This window comes from Asparagus officinalis, chromosome 1, assembly GCF_001876935.1.
Source record: "Asparagus officinalis chromosome 1, Aspof.V1, whole genome shotgun sequence".
Lineage (NCBI taxonomy): Eukaryota > Viridiplantae > Streptophyta > Magnoliopsida > Asparagales > Asparagaceae > Asparagus > Asparagus officinalis.
In genome coordinates this window covers 108457672-108477253 of record NC_033794.1, presented here as the reverse complement: position 1 = coordinate 108477253, position 19582 = coordinate 108457672, and positions in this window count along the sequence as shown.

Genomic DNA, 19582 nt, shown 5'->3' with positions numbered 1-19582 from the left:
CTCTCTCCTTTTTCCAAAAGATGCAATCTTTTACCTTCTCTTCGATCACCCAGGATTCCTTGTACAGAGATGACGTCACAAAATAAACAGCGAGAGAGGCTACGATAACGGCAGTTGAGAATGGGAAGTTGCCCAAAATAGGAAATGGGTTTTTAGAGGGAGCGTTGATGGATTTGTTTTCCTTTTCTGGTTTCATTGTTTTTGGATAGAGTTTAATGGTGGTTAACGAGTAACAAAAGGGATTTTGATTGATATTAGGGAGAAAGTTTAGGAGTAATTTTGGGTTAGGATAAGAAAGAAAAGGATCTTTTTCTAATATTGGGAAAGATTTGATGGAGAATTTTTTAGGAAATAAAGGGAGGAAAAAACATGGGAATTTTGTTTCGAAGATTGGGAGGGAACGGGGAGCACTGAAGAAGCTCAGAGGGTATGAAAAGGAATTATTTTTTTCAGTGACTGGGCCTCACTGCTTAAAAACTTCAGGAGTATACAAATGCTACTGAAAGAAGCGTAAGGATATATGATTCCATAGTTTCTCCTACTTTGTACTTATTTATCCTCACTTGTTTTTTATAGCACTTATATACCCTAGAGTTTTTAAGATATACATTTAGTTATTCTTACTTTTTTTAGCAGCAATATATATCCGAAAGCTTATAATACTTGCACTTAAATATTCTATAATTTTTAAAACTTGCACTAAAATAGTCTTAGTTATGCAAACTTGAGAGTATTTAAGTGCATGTTCTAAACTTCGGAGTATTTAAGTGCATGTTTTAAAAACTTTAGGGTATATATTGCTGCTAAAATAAGTGAGGACATATAAGTGCATGTTTTAAAAATTTTAGGGTATGTTAGTGCTATAAAACATAAGTGAGGATATATAACTGCAAAGTAGGGGAAACTATATAGTATTTAACTGTAATTAAGCCAAGTATAAATAATCATACTCCTCTTAAAATTGTGAGTTTGCAAAAAATTGTGAGTTTGCAAAAACTTTGTAAGGTTCATACTACCCTGACTTTTATTTAAATTATCATGTCATTTGATTTAGCCCGTGCAATGCACACGATTTAGTTATTCTCACGTGAACAAACCATTTGGATGCTTATGTCCGCATCTTATAGGAACCATTTAGCTTAACAAAGAAAATAATAAATGATAATTTTAGCATAGCTTTTAGATAACGATGTGACTTTTTTAGTGAATTATATGCAATTTATCTCGAACTAAAAACTAAAAATTCAAGGGAAAATGCTTCCAGCCCCCAAAACAAAAGAAAACGTGCTCCCTCTTCCCCTAAGACTTTTTCGACAGGTGTTTTGCTCCCAAAATTCGTCGTAATTTTCTTTCAGCCCTCAAAACGAATCCCCAGGCGAAACGCCGTTTAAACCCCTTAGAAATGCACAAAATACTCTTCGATTGAAACTGCCCCGTTATGAGTTAACTCTTTGTTCGTATCCCGTCATCTCTTTTCTGTCCAATCGAACCGACTCCAGAAACCCATTTCAAAACCCTAGCCCTAAATCAACCGACTCCAAAGCACACCGAATCAATGCAAAGGGATTAAAAATGGCCAGCGATTCAACCCCGAAAGCAAGCCTCCATGCCGACCACAGCGAAGGCGATGACACCCAGCAGTTCGAAACCTCAAAAAGAGCCCAGACAACAACAGTGTGTACTGAATCTGATGCTGAAGTTGTGATTGCTAATGTTAAAGAGGACATCGCAACCAGTCATTCTCAACCTAGAAGTCTACCTCAAAATTTAAGTCTAGGCCCCCGCCCAGATCTAGAGGGCCGCACCGACACCACCGCCGCGTCCAACGATGTCACTAGAGCGCTCCTTGATCTACAGAGAGGAGAAAAAGAGAAGCTCGTGGTAGCAAAAACAAAAAAAGTAATTTTTACCATAAATTTTATGTTGTTCAGGTTATGGTTTAATTGATAATGCTCCTAGTCTGTTGTTGAGGTTACTGTTAGCATGCAAGGTTCCTGCTTTTGATGTTGAGGTTGTTGTTTGGTTGTTGAGGTTATGCTTTGGTTGTCAAGGTTACGGGGTTGTTGTTTATGTCTTGTGTTTTTGTTATGTAGAAAAATGATAAAGCCAACTATTACGTTGTGGCCCACTGCCAGCTTTAGTGTCTATCAGGAGTTCATGCGGAATTTGGTATAGCGTATGGAGCCAAGGCACTTTGCGGCCTATGAAGATAGATTATTCAGACACTACGTCCATTTTGGTCCACATGGTGTCGATCTTCCCACCTTTGAGCACATTATGAGTCAGTGGGACGAGAAAAGGAAGAAATTCATCTTCACTGATAGGAATGCTGGAGAAGAGATCGCCTGCTCATTCAACCTTGAGTGGGTAATTGGACATACATGGTTCTCCAATAAGGAGGATCTTGTTGACCATAACGAGGATAGGAAAAATAGAATTTAGTCCAGGTCTTTTAACAAACCCAAGACCGAGGGTGACAGCAGTATAACTTCCCCCAAAGGAGGCCACACCAAACGTAATATGGAGCAACTGCTCTTGAAGCTGGTGCTATCGGCTGATCGCCGAGATGTGAATGACTTTGTCCTGCTATAGATCATCTATCAGCTGAGCATGATTTGGTGTCCAAGCAATGTTCTTGCCGTTCTTAGACATTTATTCAAGTACGTCGATAACATCGAACAGGTCAATAACACTGCTTGGGGGACCTATATATTCAGTGAGACATCTGACGCGATAGAGAGGACGTTGAAGGGTCCTGAGCCAGGGAAGACGACTTTATATCTGCAAAGGTATACCCCGCTAGTTTGTGTAAGTAATCATGTCTTTTGTTACTGATTGTGAAGGTTAGGGTTTAGTTGTTAATGTTACAATTTGTTCGTGAATGTTACGTGTTTGGTTGTTAAGGTTATGGTTTGGTTGTTAATGTTACATTTTTATTGTTAGGGTTACTTATTAATTGTTAAGGATAAATGTGTTTGTTAAGTTTCTATTTCTCTAATGTGCAGTTGTGGTACTATGAACTTACTGGTATTAAGAAGGCAGCAGTTGGATGTACGGTGAGGCCTCTCCTCACAAATTAGGCGAGACTGGGAGAAGTTACTGGTTCTTTAAGATTGGCTACTGTTGTAACTAAAACAAGCAAAGCTACGATAAAGCTTCCATAGCAACATGGTCAATCTCAAAGAATCGAGGGAGGTTTGTGGGGGAAGGAGCAGGGAAAGGAGAAAGAGAAGATGAGAGAGAGAGAGAGAGAGAGAGAGAGAGAGAGAGGGGGGGCTGTTGTAACTAAAACAAGCAAAGCTACGATAAAGCTTCCATAGCAACATGGTCAATCTCAAAGAATCGAGGGAGGTTTGTGGGGGAAGGAGCAGGGAAAGGAGAAAGAGAAGATGAGAGAGAGAGAGAGAGAGAGAGAGAGAGAGAGAGAGGGGGGGAGAGGAGGATTAAGGAACCGGCTGCAGTAGACGTCGGCAGGACGCGTGGCCCAAGACACCCTCTCCACAAGAAGAAGAGGGGAGAAGAAGATGACATCCCAATTGATGCAGTTGTAAGAATTTACCAGTTATGAATTTTATTTGTTTTTTAATTAATTAATCCTTTAATAATTCTCTATCTGTCCATTGCATAGGGGATGCCACAAGATGTTGATGAAGACGTCGAGCAGCCAAATAAGACAGTTGAGCAAATGGAATGGCCTCAGCAAGTGATCTACTGGAAGAGCATCGCGTCAATGAACCAAGCATTATGGCGCGATAACGAGAATAAATTCAAGGATCTGATTGTTGCCAATCGTATAAAGATAAACAATCTTTCTGTGAAAGTGGCTAAGTTGTCTGTCCAAAATAGGATACTGAGAGAGGAACTCAGCGAAGCACGATCCAGAACCCTCACTGTATATAAGGATAAGAGGCCTACAGGATTGGTGTCTGGATCAGCGATGGAGCCCCAAACTTGTACATGTTAGATGTGGCTTGCAATTATGTTTGAGTGTTATGATTAAAGATTGATTGTTAAGAATATAGATTGTTTGTTAAGGTTACGAATTTATTGTTAAGTTTACGAATTTAATGTTAAGGTTAAGGGTTTATTGCCAATGTTAGAGATTGATTGTTAAGTATTTGGGTTAGTTGTTAAGGTTATATAGCTGATGCTAAGTTTTTTGATAATAAAGTACCTAAGTTCATTTGTTTATTTTTTAAACCAGACACTCCACGTATCGTGGGTGGCATTGATATAGATTACGAGGGGGGAGTTAATCAATCATTCTTTGCTGAAGCTAATAAGGAGAGCGAGGGCCCTCAAACAGGGAGAGGCCCTATAACACTATTTTTTCTGATATTAATAAGGAGAGTGAAGATGCTCCGCCAGGGAAAGTACCTCCACCAGATAACACCCGCATTGATATAGCTTTTGAAGAAGAAATAAACGAGGGAGAGAAGGTCTCCAATCTAGCGAAGGAGTTGCTAACTTGTACAGGTTAGCTCGCTTTTGCACTATATGTTAGAGATTGATTGTTATGTCTACATATTGGTTATTAAGTTTTTGATTATTTATACTTAGAATATTTTTAGAAACAGGCACTCAACGCGAGGACACTGGGAGGGAAATAACACTAGTGGATGATGTCCTTTCACTAGGACATGATACGGAGACGCAAACTTGTATATGTTAGCTCCTTTTTCACCATATGCTTAGGCATCAGTTGTTAAGGTTATGAATTGATTGTTAAGTTTTGATAGCGGTCGTTAGATTTTCTTAATATTTATACTTTGAATGGTTTGTTTAGAAACAACCACTATAAGAGAGGACATTGGGAGGGAAATAAAGCCATCAGAGGGTGTCCCTCCACCAGCACCTGACACTACAGCTAATGACGAAGATACCCCTCTTATGTTTTCAAGAGTTTTGAATAAGAGAAAGACAAAGGGGCATGCGCGAAGGGGCCCGCTGCTGCACCCCTTAAAAAGAAGAGATGCAGAAGAGAGGTGAAGCCATCCAAGTGAATACTGTGTCCAGCATAGGACAATCTCATGAGGCGTAGGGACTATCAGAGGATGAATAGCGGATTATCCTTGGATGATGAAGCATCAGATGTGAACTCTGTCATCGCTTCTGACAATACAGTGTCCAGCATAGGACAATCCCGTGAGGCGTTTATGGTCAACACCGAGCAAATGGTCAAAATCATCGAGGATGCCTTGGTTAAGCAAAAAGAGAACTTTAAGTTCGAAATAAAAATGGCTATGCTGCGAATGAGGGAAGAGCATGATCAACAGATCCGAGCCTTATCGAATCAGATAAGTGAATCCAGTCATCACAATGATGCTAACCAAGCAGGTAGCGATTCAGATGCGGATGAACACCTCAATGCTGATAACTCTCTCGTTGATCAAAATGCTAGGGTTAGCCCCAATAAGAATAACAACGTCGGGAGCGGTCCCACCAATAATGATAACACTGGGGGTGGCCCCATTGTTCCTCCTCGAAATCGACCAAAGAAGGATACAGACGAGAACGAAAAGATGAAAGACCTTGAGAGCAAAGTCAACGCTCTGATGTCTACTCGAGGGTGAAGAAGACCGGTATTCCGTATCCTTACCCAAGAGAGTGGGATTCGATACCGTATCCGACGAAGTTTAACCTGATCAACTTCACGCCATTTGACGGAAAGGGTTCCCTCACTCAGCATCTGATCTACTGTAAGTCCCACTTGGGCATGATCTCTGGCAATGAAGCCTTGATGGTTCGGTCATTCGTTAGCACCCTTCGTGAGCCCGCCTTCGATTGGTACCGTCGTCTCAAGCCTAGAAGCGTCAACAGCTGGGATGACCTGGAGAACCTATTCCTCACTCATTTTTTTATGATGACCCCGAGGTGTTAATCAGGACACTCTTCAATGAAAAACAGGAATACGACGAGACGGTCGACGACTTCGTCAAGCGCTTCCGGAATAAGGCGATGAACTGCCGAGATCCGATCATAGAGAACTCCATCCTCCAAACCTGTCATAACAACTTCTCTTTGGGCGTGTTGGAAGTTATGGGAGTAGCACCGTCCAGTACCTGGAAAGAGTTGAAAGTGCGCGGAGAGCAGGCTGAGCGCTTCCTCAGAAGGAAGAAGGCCGAGAGAAGCCAACCGACGGCTAACCCTCCAAACTCAAGCTTCGTCTCCCGTGGTAAGGGGAAGGTGCCTGCAGCAGTTGTTGATATTAATCAGACGTCGCAACAACAATCCCGGGGACAGCAAAAGACTTCAGGTCCGAGACTCCAAAAAGAGTACTCCTTCAAGGACGAAGATGTTCCAACTATCTTTGAATCCCTCCTTAAGAACAACAAGATCAAGCTGTCACCTATCGTAAATCAGGAGGAAACTGACAATACTACGGATTCAAATTACTGTACGTACCACAAGAGGATCATTCATCCCACCAAGGCTTGCTTCGTTCTCAAGAATAGCATTCAAACTCTTGTTGAAGCCGGCGTCATAACACTCAATTAAGTCGAATGAACACTCCAATAAGTATAAGAGTATAAACTACTCATTCCGACACTCCGAAGAGTATACGAGTATAAACTGCTTCTTAATCCTCCAACCGATATATGAGGTTAAACTGATCCCCGATACTCCAACAGGTATACGAGTCTAAACTATTTCCTTCACGGGAAGTTCCTGAAAGAATATCGTATGTAATATTCTTAGGGATAACCCGGTCATTACAAACAAAGTGATAAACACTAAACTCCCACTGTTAAAGTCCTGATATAATACTCAGAATTTTAGTCTCCTGATCATTGACAACTGTCAAACCCCTTTATGTTAAGTATTTGTCAATTAACACCAGAGACTCTCTTCGAGTGATTTATACGAATCAACACTCCCGTTGTAATTTCTACTCCTACTCTCACTGTTTATTTGGTCAAACCTTCCTATAGTTAGAACCACAACCAAAGCCAAAATCTCCTCTCGATTCCTTTCATGAACGAGAAATTCACTTTCAAATCGAGTGATCAAACCTTCCTACAGTTAGTGTCACCTCAAACTCCCGCTTGGTCAAATCTTCCTACAGTTAGGGCTAAAACCATAATTTATTCTCGATAAACGAGAAATTTACCTTTAGTTTGGTAATCAAACCTTCCAACAGTTAGGATTATCCGAATCTTTTTGATTCTCGGAGTAGAGATCCCACTCTTAGTTTCACTCTTCAGATTCTCGAGGTGGAAATCCTGAAGCCTAGGTAGTGATAAGTCAGCACCTACCATGCATTGTCGGTTTAGTCTTTCACCGATTGAAGAGGATACCAGAATCCAAGTCTAGAGAATTTTATCCTGAAACCTAAGTAGTGATAAGTCAGCGCCTAACACGCGTTGTCGGTTAGTCTTTAACTGTAAAAAGGACAAAAGCCCACATATTCGACATTACGGCAAGTTGTTATTCATAACGCCAAAATCCATACTTCACACGTACGGGGAATTTTATCCCGAATCCTCAGTAGGGATAAGTCAACGCCTAACAAGCGTCGCCGGTTTAGTCTTTCACCGATTGAAGAAGACACCAAAATCCAAGTCTGAGGAATTTTATCCCGAAGCCTAAAAAGGGATAAGTCAGCGCCTAACACGCGTTGTTGGTTAGTCTTTTACCGTAAAAAAGACAAAAGCCCACATATTCAACATTGTGGCAAGTTGTTATTCATAACGTCAAAATCCGTGCTTCACACGTACGGAAAATTTTATCCCGAATCCTGAGTAGGGATAAGTCAACGCCTAACACGTGTTGCCGATTTAGTCTTTCACCGATTGAAGAAGACACCAGAATCTAAGTCTGGGGAATTTTATCTCGAAGCCTAAGAAGTGATAAGTCAACGCCTAACACGCGTTGTCGGTTAGTCTTTTATAGTAAAAAGGACAAAAGCCCACATATTCGACATTATGGCAGGTTATTATTCATAACACTAAAATCCGTGCTTCACACGCACGGGGAATTTTATCCTGAATCCTAAGTAGGGATAAGTCAACGCCTAACACGTGTTGCCGATTTAGTTTTTTACCGATTAAAAAAAACACCAGAATCCAAGTCTGGGGAATTTTATCCCGAAGCCTAAGAAGGGATAAGTCAGCGCCTAACACACGTTATCGGTTAGTCTTTTGCCGTAAAAAGGATAAAAGCCCATATATTCGACATTATGACAGGTTATTATTCATAACGCCAAAATCCATGCTTCATACGCACGGGGAATTTTATCCCGAATCCTGAGTAGGGATAAGTCAATGCCTAATACGTGCTGCCAGTTTAGTTTTTCACCGATTAAAAAAGACACCAGAATACAAGTATGAGGACTTTTATCCTGATTCCTAAGAAGAGATAAGTCAGCGCCTAACACGCATTGCCGGGTAGTCTATTCCCGTAAGAAAGACGAAGTCTACGTATTCAATATCGTAGCACTAAGAGAGTTAACTCTCTTAGCATAACGTCACATGCGGAACGGACTTAAACAATCCGTATGCAAGCCCGATTCAAACAGTAATCGGTAAAGGCACGTCAAATTCGTTGATGGCTGAGGATTTATTAAAAATCCTGAGTCTGCATCTGATACATGCGGCCGGGTAGTCTATTCCCGTGAGAAAGATAAAGTCTACGTATTCAATATCGTAGCACTAAAAGAATTAACTCTTTTAGCATAACGTTACATGCGGAACGAACTTAAATAATCTGTATGCTAGTCCAACTCAAACGGTAGTCGGTAAAGGCTCATCAAACCCGTTGATGGTTGAAGGTTTGCTAAAAATCCTATACATGTGAGAGTTATTAACGCACCAGCTTTATTAGTTGGTCTCGTGACTTGAGCATCCAACAACTTCATGATAAGATCTATACCTACAGATGAATCAGCTTTAATAATTGGTCCTGTAACCTCAACACTTGAGACTACCATGCGTTACGATGAAAGTCAACGGCAGTCAACGCGTTGTGATGAAAAGTCAACGTGGGACGATCCGAAACCCTAAGGTCAACGCTGGTCAACGCATAACTCTAGGTCAACGTCGGTCAACGCATAACCCTAGGTCAACGTCGGTCAATGCGTAATCCTAGATCAACGTCAGTCAATGCGTAACCCTAGGTTAACGTAAGTCAACGCATTGTGATGGAGATGGTCAGTTCAAAGTCAACTTGACGATACGAGCCAAAATCAACTCACCAATTTTGATTCAAGACTTTGATGACGACCAGACGATAAATACAGCGCCAGGAGAACTTCAGCTATTCGTCAAAATATCAAATAGATTGAAAATCGAAGGAGTCAAGAATCAAAGCTAACTACAGGTCCTTTTATACCGACTGAAGGTTGAAATCGAAGGAGTCAAGAATCAAAGCTAACTACAGGTCCTTTTATACCGACTGAAGGTTGGACCGATCACATCCAAAGTATTCCAACCTCCTCTATAAAAGAATGAGGCTGAAACACTTTGTAGGGGGTATCTGCAAGCGTCTAAAATTACCTACGGGCCCTCGCACGTAACTCAAAGCACAGAGAAGATGATGAACGTCACTATCTGAGTCACAGAAGCTTAATCGACATCGACAAGCGCATGAAGTGAGTCGACAAACTATGTGAAGCAACGGAACTACAGAACAATGAGGAAACAAATTGATCGGGAGCCACACTTTGCTTACGAAAGACGAAGCGCCCCTCAAGTCCCATTTACTCCACATATGATTCAATCATGGAAGCTCATAGATCTCCTCGTCGGCTTTTCCAACGCATCTTGAATCGCATAATTCCGAGATCGAACGACGAAAATACGACGGAAACGGACAGAGCGTGCGAAACTACGTTCCGGGCCTCACCGAGACACCCACGGGTGTCCGCAGACCCAAAAAACTAAATCATCCAAGAATGTGGTTAAGTGGTTACAACTGAAGATAAGATCGAATCGATCGTTCTTATCCGAAAACAGTGGTCCCTAAGCCTATAAATACAGTCTCAGGACCTTTATTTTTTCAGACCTGGAATTCTCGAGCGTCGGCGAAGCCCTGCTAAATTAAAGACGGAAGAGCCACAAATTTCAAAGACAATGAGGAGACTTCAGCGAATTCTTCGGCATAAAGAATGAGAGTTTGATAGATCTGCAGCCCGGTTCTTTTCTTTGAGATTACCCCGCTGCGGTGGTCTGGAGAAGAGTGGTTATCTCACTGTTGCCGAGATAATTGCTTCGGTTTCTTGATTCCTTCACGAATCAACGAAGCTCCAGATCTGATCTGATCGTTTGGTGGTCTACGGATATCAACGTCCCCATCACAGGTCAAGATCCCACGCAAGCAGAAGACCGATAAACGATCTCTGCATTTGTTTTGACGAGAATTGTATTTTCATTGTGTAAGAGTCTTATAAAAAGACTATGTTTTTGTATTTTCATTGTAACGTTTGAAGTTTTAATGAACACAGCAATGAATCAATCAACTTTCTCCCCAAACAACTGCTGCATACAGTTTTAATTGCTGCATGTAGAAACACCTGAATGCGAGGGTCACATTTCTATGCAACTCGAGGGTCGCTACCAGCCTCGCGCGAATGCGAGGGTCGCGTTCCCTCTTGCTAACGCGAGGGTCGCGTTCCCTCCCGTGAACGCGAGGCGCGCCCGAGCTGCGAACACGAGGCTCGCCCGCATGCTACGAAGCAACCTGCGAGGCAGCCAATGTGGCGCCAAAGGGTGTCACCTAGCCCCGATGCCGCATGCTACGAAGCAACCTGCGAGGCAGCCAATGTGGCGCCAAAGGGTGTCACCTAGCCCCGATGCCTCTATGTAAAGTGCGCCTTACAAAGCGTCACTTAGCGTCTCAGCCCGATTAGCCCCGATCCCCGGCACATTGGCTCACAGCCCACGAGCCCACGGGCCCACGACCACTAGAACTTATGAGGGATTAATTGAATAAAACAATTCTCGGTTTGCCGTTAGCAAGCCTTGAACACAGGACATTTTGAAACACCAAAAGTTTAACTTTCCACTACGTTACTAAGGATTTCTAAAAATACTAGTAGTTAATAAATACATAGTTTGAAAACTCATTTTTTAAAAAGCGGTTTGACAAAAAAAATCCAACACATAGCACTGTAAAAAAGAAAAAAAGCATATACAGTTTTCACTATAAAAAAATTACGAATAAATGTAGCCAGGATGATAATTATATATCTAAGCAATATTCTTGTTTCATATTAAAATAGCACATGGACAATCACTAAATACGATCTTACAATATAAAGTCGAAACAACAAATAGTATTTTGAATAATTAAAATTATATTAGGTCCTTAAATTATTACATATTTATACTGTTACTCTACTGTAATTTGAAACAACTTTTTGGAGACCTGATAGAAATTTTAATAATTTGAAGGGTTAATTAGAAATTACTTATAGGAGTTAAGATATCTAAGTAAGCTAATGATTTAAGGGACTAATATGAGGCCTTTTTGTGTAAGGTTGGCAAAATTTGCAGTCATCCTCAAGCTTGACGAGTTATTCTCAATTGAAGGAGGCAGATTATAGCCATCAAGGTTTTGGCCATAGAGACATCTTAGCAATTTCTAATACATTTTTTATGTTAACAAGCATAAACTATTTCGCAACATAATTACAATAAATAAGTAAATAAAAAAGAAACAACCAATTGATATATGGGCATGTGCAATGCATGTGCATTCTACATAGTAACTTTAAAATGCGAGCTTCTTATTCTTCTTCTTTTTCGTTTTTGTTTCTTCTTTTTCATATTTTAGATTATAGATATAATATCTCTTCGCTAAATTATTGTTACAATAATTTTAGGTCAATTTGGCAACTCTTCCTTTAAATTAGTTTTAGGCTATTTAGACACAACGGAAGAGGTGGATCAATTTTCAACTAACTTTAAAGCTAAATGTTTGCCTAACAAAACTAGTTTTAAATTCTTATCTAGTTACTTATTAAACTAAAGCTAGAATGTAGGGCCAGTTTCAGTTTGCCATTGCTGGAGCTTATAATGAGTTGCTTATAAAAGTAACTTATATAAGATATTGACAATAGTTGTTTAGTAATCAAATATCGAAAACTGTTTAAAAAGCAGTTAATGTGTTTAGTAGAACTGTGCTTAATGATCATTGTTAAAAGATAAAATATACATTGTATATAAACCAAAAATGCAGAAGCTACTTTTAAAAGCATCCTCAGATTGCTTCTAAAAGCACCCTTGTAAAAGAAGGAGCAGTTGTCACGCGCCTATGCGGAAGCGTTGCACGCACACACAACGAACTTGAGATCACGGAAGAAGAAAGCCACACACTTGCACAAACCAAGCCAATTACGACAAATCAAACCAAACACAAAGATATACGTGGTTCGGCAATTGCCTACGTCCACGGGGAGAGGATGGGGAGATTTCACTATATGAAGGAGAAATACAACGGGTTACAACTCACAAAATCACTCAAATATAACCCTAACCAAAGCTCTCAACTCCCTCACAATATCTCCCTCTCAAAGTGCTCAAAACAATGCTAATTCTCTCCTTTTCTCTCCTTAAGAAACCCTAAAAATATGGTCCTATTTATAATAAAACACAATCCCAAACAAAGGATGATTCCCAAACAAAGAAGGATTCCCATACAAAGGAGGATTCTAAAAACGAGTCTGCCACACCCTGCACCATGGGTGTGGCAGAGGGTGTGGTGCAGGACAGATTCTGCCACACCCATGGCAGACACCACACCAGGGTGTGGTGAAGTCTGTTTTGGGTTATTCTTCACGTTTTTCATAATTCCTTCGTCGTTTTCACAATTCTCCACCTCGGCGAAGTGTTCCCAACACTGAGCCGACACCAACATGAGCACCAATATGTCGTCTCTCTAAACTCGGCTGCACCAATGTGGTTGCCTACGTACCCCCTCTCCCAAGGGATCAAGCCGCCCGTAGTTCATCCAAATGGCCGTCAACGGCCTCAACAATCACGAATGTGTAACAAGTTTCGACAATGATCAAACTTGTTGCTCGGAACCACCTTAGTGAGCATATCCGCCGGATTATCCTTTGTGTGAACTTTCACAATCTCCACATCGCCATCTTCAAGAACATCCCGAACGAAGTGATAACGAACGTCAATGTGCTTCGTCCTCGCATGAAAAACCTGATTCTTCGCCAAATATATAGCACTCATGCTATCGCAATGAATAGTGACGGATCGCTGCGATATACCAAGTTCTTCCAAAAGTCCTCGAAGCCAAATAGCCTCCTTCACAGCCTCCGTAACTGCCATATACTCTGCCTCCGTCGTAGACAAAGCCACCGTAGACTGTAAGGTGCATCTCCAACACACCGGCGCACGGGTCAAAGTAAACACATATCCCATAGTAGACCGACGCTTATCCAAATCCCCGGCATAATCCGAATCAACATATCCAATGCACAATTGCCCACCTGTAGTGACCCGCTCATAAACCAAACCAACATTGAGCATACCTCGAATGTACCTCAAAATCCATCTCACGGCGTCCCAATGACCCACTCCTGGATCGTGCATGTATCTCGACACCATGCTCACCGCCTGTGACAAATCCGGCCTCATACATACCATCGCGTACATCAAGCTGCCAACTGGGCTCGCATATGGAGTCTTCGACATCAACTCACGGTCTTCAACTGACTTCGGTGAAAGGCCAGCTGAAAGCTTCAAATGGGCTCCCAACGGTACACAAACTGGCTTCGTATCCATGCTAACATGGAATCGCTGTAGAACCTTCTTCAAATAAGCCACCTGTGTCAAACAAATTCTGCCATTCTTCTTATCTCTGCCGATCTCCATCCCTAAAATGCGCTTCGCCTCGCCCAAGTCCTTCATCTCAAACTCATTCGAAAGCTGAACTTTTAACTCATCTATAGCTGACCTGGAACTAGAGACAACCAACATGTCATCGACATAAAGCAATAAATAAATGTACGCACCTCCTCTCAACTTGCGAAAATATACGCAAGGATCAAACTGGCTCCGAGTGTACGAATGGCCAAGCATAAAACCATCGAATCGCCTATACCACTGTCGAGGAGACTGCTTCAAACCGTATAGCGATTTCTTTAACCTGCAAACCAACTTATCTTTCCCTGCAGCTCGGAATCCCAATGGCTGAGTCATATATATTTCTTCATCAAGATCACCATGAAGAAATGTCGTCTTCACATTCAACTGATCTAACTCCAATCCATACTGTGCCACCAAAGCTAGCAAAATCCGAATCGACGAATGCTTCACCACCGGAGAGAAAACCTCATTGTAATCAATACCTTCCTCCTGTGCATAGCCCTTCACAACCAACCTAGCCTTGAATCTCACTGGAGTGCCCTCAATGCCCTCCTTCTTCGTGTACACCCACTTGCACCCAATCGCCTTCCGCCCCTTTGGAAGCTCAACAAGCTCCCATGTATCGTTCTTATGAAGGGACTCCATCTCCTCCTGCATAGCCACCTGCTACGAATCAGCCCCCAAACTCTGCTCGGCCTCTCTGAATATAGTAGGTACCATCTCATCGATACTCTCCACCGGAAGTGCATATGCAACTGTGTCGGCATACCGTGCTGGCACCCGTATGTCTCTCCTCTGTCTCCGTGCCGCAATAGAATCCTGAACCTGAGCCGTCGGTCCCTGATCCTGCTCATGAGTACCCGTATCCTCCGCATCACCGTCGTGCTCGCCTGGCGTCACCTCAGTCGGTACTCTAATGGATACTGTACTATCTGGACTCTGTGGAGCTGCATCAATCTTCACCACCTGCGAAATCTCCTCTGTCGGGTCGCTCTCCACCTGATGAGAGCTGGCAAGCTTCAAGATAGAAGCCTCATCGAATGTGACGTCCCTACTTAGCACAATCTTCTTATCAACTGGATCCCAAAGCTTGTATCCCTTAACACCACGCTTGAATCCTACAAATATGGCCTTCCTAGCTCGAGGTTCCAACTTATCAGTTCTAACATGATAATATGCAGGGCAACCAAATACCTTAAGCTGGTCATAGTCATGTGCTGTCTCTCCCGACCACATCTCCATAGGGGTCTTCCCCTCAATCGCAGATGAAGGCAGCCTGTTAATGAGGTGGCTCGCATAAGAAAGTGCCTCAGCCCAAAAGATCTTCTCCAAACCACTATGCGCTAATAAACATCGAATCTTCTCCAGTAAAGACCGATTTAACCTCTCTGCCACCCCATTCTGCTGCGGTGTATGACTAACTGTGAAGTACCTCTCTATGCCCTCGTCTCGACATAGCTGCTGAAAGGGATCTGAAGTATACTCGCCGCCGTTGTCGGATCGCAACGTCTTGATCTTTCTCCCAGTCTGCAGTTCCAATCCTTTCTCCCAGTCTGCAGTTCCAATCTTTTCTTCCACTCCACAAACAAATCTAGGACTTCACTCTTATGCTTCATGGTGTACACCCAACAACGCCTAGAATAGTCATCAACAAATGTGACGAACCAATGTCAACCACCAAGTGATGTCGTCTTGGTAGGACCCCAAACATCTGTGTGCACGTAGTCCAAGATGCCTTTCGTCCTATGAATGGCCGTCCCGAACTTCACCTTCGTCTTCTTGCCAAGAACACAGTGCTCACAGAACTCAATCTTTCCACTCTTGGCTCCCTTCAATAGCCCCTGCTTGCACAAAGCCTGCAGTGACTTCTCTCCTGTGTGCCCTAACCTGTAATGCCAAAGTCTGCTCATGTCCGCCTCTGAAATAGCCGAAGCAACCTGGCCAATCTCGGTGCTTCCCTTCAGATAATACAAATTCCGATTCCTCAAAGGTCACCCTGAATCCCTTCGCCTCCAAAGCCCCAACTGAGATAAGATTCTTCTTAAGTTGAGGAACGAATCTCACCTCCTTCAACTCACGGACTACTCCATCGTGCATCCGAATCCTCACAGTACCTGTCCCACAAACGCCACAGGATTGATCATTTCCCATGATAACAACACCCCCATCGAGTCTCTCAAATGATGAAAACCAATCTCGCCTAGGAGTCACATGATAAGTAGCGCCAGAATCAAGCATCCACTCCGATGCATCCAAATAGTTCACCTCCGGAGTAATCAAAAGAGAAAAGCTCGAATCATCGGAATCATTGCCTTGCGCAACATTCACCTCATTGGCCTTCGGGCCCTTATTCTTGCTATTCTCTTTTTCTTTGACTTTCGGGCAGTCTCTCTTCCAATGTCCCTGCTCTTTGCAGAATGCACATTGGTTCTTTCCAAGCTGGTGACGACCTTTTGACTTTGACCTCCCTCTATTTCCACCTTTCTGATATGAGCTTCTACCTCTCGTCGACAAGGCCTCTTCTGAAATACTAGCGCGGGAAGTCTCCTTATCCTTCCTCCTCAAATCATAGTTCGTCAATGCGTTAGTCACTTCACTATAAGTGATAGAAGATCTCCCGTTCAGCAACGTAAGCACGAAGGTATCATACTCCTCATCCGGTAAGGAGCCCAAAAGAATAATAGCCTTGTACTCATCTGTGATCTTCTCATCCACGTTCGCCAAGTCCGACAACAACTTAGTGTAGTTGTTCACATGAGCCGCAAGCGAGGTGCCTCTGGACATCTGAAATCTGAATAATCTTCGCAGCAAGTGCAACCTGTTCTCAACACTCTTCGTGAGATACTTGTTGTTGAGAATCTCCCACATCTTCATTGCAGACGTCACCCCAATCACATCGTATTTCAGCTCCTGTTCCAAACAGGACCTGATCACCCCGCAAGCATTTCGATTCATCTTTTCCCATAGCGCCTCTTCATATTTAGGTGGCCTCACATCGACCATGATGGTCTCCTCCAGATTTTGAGCATTGAGTGCATCCTGTACGTCGCTCATCCATAAACCAAAATTGATCTTGTCGTCATATTTCACTACACTAATCTTAGTGTTCTAAAAACCCACTTGAACTGTGCCTGTCATCTTGCTGCTTTCACCAATTACTTCACCCATAATCACAACTTCCAAATTGTAGAGAAAGATCCAAACTTTAAGAAGAATAAGAAATTACCCAACTGAACCCTAGATTGGATTCCAAATAGAACTCCTAACCACACGAGGAAAGCGAGATCTTCAACGGCAACTTCAAACCCTAACTCCACCAAAGCCTAGAACTCCAAGAACCAAGCTTCAAACTGAATCTTCCTCCACCTAATCCAAAACCCTAGATCTGAATCTGAGCTCTGATACCACTTGTCGCGCGCCTTTGCGGAAGCCTTGCACGAACTCACAACGAACCTGTGATCACGAGTAGAAGAAAGACAAACTCTTGCACAAATCCAACCAATAAAGCCAAATCAATCCAAACACAGAGATATACGTGGTTCGGCAATTTGCCTACGTCCACGGGGAGAGGATGGGGACCAGGGTGTGGTGGAGTCTGTTTTGGGTTATTCTTCACGTTTTTTACAATTCCTTCGCCGTTTTCACAGCAATTTCATTAAGCACACAAAAAAAAAATTTACCAAACATTATTATTGGTTGCTTCCTGAAAAAATAAGCAAAAGCATCCGGAAAAAAGAAGAAAAACAATATCAAACTGGCTCTTAAACTAGTCTAGTTCCACCAAACCAATTCAAGCTGAAATTGCCAAAACTGAGCCTTAGTCAGGAGCTTCAAATATAAAAATTGTATAGATAAATAAAATGATTTATACTATCTTAATTTATCAAACATAATAATTATAAAAAGTTTAGTGAAAAGAATTCAAAAATACAACCTCTTCAAAATAAACTCTTCAAAGCGAATAATTTACTAATCTACATCTTTTTTTTTCCTTTTTGATAAAATTCTAATCTACATCTTTAAAAAAACATTTATTTATAAAGAAAATAATAAACCTTCTTTCTATGTTTAAACACTTTCAAGTCCTAAGCCAACACGTTAAATAGTAATAATGTTGGAGTCATGGAGACAGTCTCGATCTTCTGAAAATAGAAAGATCGGCCGGGACCAGGAGCGTTTCGGGCCGGGCTGCTCTCTACACAAAATAGATTTAACTTAACTCCGCAATCCCTCTTCCGTTATTTTTCTTTGGTTTATGGGGTGTTAGTAGGGCTGTCCATCCGGGCCGGCCCGGCCCGACCCGGCCCGGAAAACCGGGCCCGGGTCGGGCAAAACCCAAGCCCGGACCCGGGCCCGGGTGGTCCGGGCCGGGCCCGGGCCTGAGCGGGCCGGACACCGGGCCGGCCCGGTTTGATTTTTTTTAGAAATTTTTTTTTTTTAATTTTAACAAAACCATAAACCATAAATTATTATAAAAAATGTCATAAATTTAATTAATAGCTTGAAATGAAATGACATAAATTACAAGTACAAAAAATGATAAAAATAACTTCTTTATTAATAATCGGTAAATCCTTTACAAATCCTTTACAAGTATAAATTTATTTCGAAATTCGTCGCATCACAATAGATGAGTACATCCCAACTAGGTTGGCACCTACTCACCCATATCACTATCATTTGCAACTTTTTTTGAAATAATTTAATTCAAATTTAAAGCTAAGAAAAGAAAATTATAATTTTATGAATATTATCTAATCATTATATCTATCTGCTAGTCCTAACTCTTCAAATTTATCTTCAATCATAGCAATCCGTTCGATGCCTTGTGTTCGCTTCTCGTATCTCCACCAATCCTGTAAGCACATCACCGCTTGTACAGTATACGGATCTAAGCATGTCCTGTGGTCGTCGATCAAACGTCCTGCTGTGCTGAAAGCGGATTCCGAGGCTACAGTCGAAACCTGCACTGATAGTAAGTCACGAACCATGGTGGAAAGTATAGGATATGAAACTGATCCATATACTTTCCACCATTGCAAAATATCTAAAGCATTTCCTTGACATCTAACTAAAGAAGCAGAAAAATATTCATCTATTTCAGAAACATCTAATCCTGATGAAGTTCCAGATCCACCAGTTAGTTCAGCTACCATTGCATACCTATCAAAACTTACACTTTTACCTCGACCTGTGCTCGAAGCTGAAGGTGCCGAAGCTGAAGACTGTTGTGTAGCTACACCATATCTAGCTGCATACTCATCATATAAGGTTTGAAAATAATTTCTAATAGCTAAATAATGAGTAGTAGCAGTAAGGGTGGATCCATCATCTAAGTCTATAATCTGTCCACCATACAATGATTGTAACAAACTTCGAAGGCCAATTTCCTTCAAGCATGGATCAATAAGAACACCAATACCAAAAATATGAGGAATAGGCCTAAAATACTTATTAAATTTACTCTCCATTTCAAAAATTATACTTCCAAAAATATCATCCATACGATATTTTGTAAAAAAATTTTGAATATTTAAAATTTGTAAAGCAGCTAAAGTAATAGTTGGATAATAACAACCAGATAATAACATAGTAGCATCATAAAAAACTTGTAACATCTCATTTAATTTACATATAACTGTCCATTCATCTTCAGTTATTCCATAAGCACTACCAGAGCTAGAACTAGAAGCATAAAAATTTATAAAATCATTTATAATTTCTTTATATTCTATTGCTACAGATAACATTGCATAGGT